General features: G+C 40.4%; 1 long non-coding RNA gene across 1 annotated transcript in view; it reads left to right on the top strand.

Moving 5' to 3' along the window:
- LOC106942315 (uncharacterized) overlaps positions 1-761 on the top strand; it is a 20,894-nt gene extending 20,133 nt beyond the window's left edge. The window contains exon 2 of the long non-coding RNA XR_001423601.1: positions 694-761. This is a non-coding gene — a long non-coding RNA (uncharacterized LOC106942315). The remainder of the gene's footprint in view (positions 1-693) is intronic.
- Positions 762-1,805: the final 1,044 nt, after the last annotated feature.

Below are 1,805 nucleotides of genomic sequence, written 5' to 3'. Positions count from 1 at the left end.
AACATGATTTCTTTCATCTGTCTTTAATTCATATTGCCTTTTTATTTTTATTTTTTAAATAAAAATAAAGGACAATCATCTTCCATTGCTTGATATTTCTTTTTTAAGTCTTTGGCTATGGCTGGTCACGTATGTAATTAAAATGGAAAGTCACATGTAGTGACCAGTTCTTTCTAAGTAAGCTGTGTGTTTACTTTGAGTTCCAATTTTTCAAATGTGATAATTAATCCCCTCCTGTTTTTTTTTTTTCATCAAACCCATTTCACAACAAACATTAATTAATAAAAGGACTGAACATTTGGTATAGGCTAAATAAAGTTTGGCTGATCATTACTCAAAGAAATCCAAAGAGTAGTGACGCAAAAAGTGGAATAAATACCCAGTGTTTCTCAACCCTGGTCCTCACCGCCCCCCCTGTCCTGCATGTTTTAGGTATTTCCCTTCTGCCACACACCTGAATTGTATCTCTGGGTGATTAACAGACTTCTGCAGTACTTGATGGTCATGCAATCATTTGAATCAGCTGTTCTGGAATAGAGGCACATCTAAAACATGCAGAGCAGTGGGGCGGTGAGGACCAGAGTTGAGAAATACTGAGTTAACCTAAGAAACCCTTAATGTGTCACAGATCTGGCTCATGTATATGGACTCTTTGTCTTCATTGACTGTCTTTGTATGTCTGCCTTTCAACAGGGACAGAGAGCTGTATCGCTCTGATAACAGACTCCTTTCATCTGGCAGAGAAGTCACTGAAGTGCAAGGTACTGTATGTTATATTTATCACTTAGTGTTCTGTAGAATTAACCAGGGCCTGTACTCTCAGAGTTGCCTTAGAGAACTCCTGTCTTAGCCACAAAGGCCTGCCAGTGACTTCTGGCTTCAGAGAGCAACTCTGTGCTAGGAAATGACAGAAATTCTTATCCTAGTGAGGTGTTGTGTTTGACCCCGTTTATTGACCCTGTTGCTTGGTCTGGCTGTATTGGAGCCAATTATGTGTATTTTTGTTTTTTGTTTTTTGGTCACTAGATGGGGCTGTCGGCTCCGGTATATGAACCACCAAGAGGTGACAGGTAGTTGACAGGTGTTGAACCCGGAAGGGCTTACAAGTTTTTGACCGCTATGGCGGAGTCATTGTTGACACTGTGGCAGTATATAGTGGAATAAATGGATTTTGTTCACAAATGGTTTATCTGACTGGAACAAATTTGGAATTTGGACTACAAGAAGATTAGATTGACTTTACAAGCGATCAACAGGTACAACGTTAGCCGCTCAGCGCGTCATAACTAAACAGCAACAGATCAATGTTTAATCAGAATCAGAAGAATTTTATTGTCATTGTCAGAAAGACAATGAAATTGCAGTTCCAGTACAACCATCCATTACACAACAACATGGTGGGGCAGGGTGGGAGCTTCTGCGCTGCCTTAACTAGTGCAATATTAAACTGGCTAGTGCAGGCTGACCTTGTTGCTAGGTGTGAGCTGAATGTTTGTCTGTGTGTGGTGTGTAGCTGCCGTGTGGCTTAACACCACACACTGATCAACCAAACCCGCTATACCCAAGATGTTTTATTCTTTCAGGTTTTGAAAATTGGACAGCTATTTTAAAGTCTTGTCGTGTCAACCAAGCATTAGGAGCTCTCTTAAGCCCAGTTCAAATTACACAATTTTTTGTCCCAATTTTCCCCTTACAACAATCTTAGAACGTCCAATGTCCTAAGATTGTGGCTTGCGATAATTGTAACCGATCATCCTGTAGTGTGTGGTATGTATCAACACATTGCGTCCAGTCGGTAGAACGTA

The sequence above is a fragment of the Poecilia latipinna genome, unplaced genomic scaffold, assembly GCF_001443285.1.
Source record: "Poecilia latipinna isolate Pla-1442-1.1 unplaced genomic scaffold, P_latipinna-1.0 Scaffold4186, whole genome shotgun sequence".
Taxonomy (NCBI): Eukaryota; Metazoa; Chordata; class Actinopteri; order Cyprinodontiformes; family Poeciliidae; genus Poecilia; species Poecilia latipinna.
This window is presented reverse-complemented; position numbering and strand designations above follow the sequence as displayed.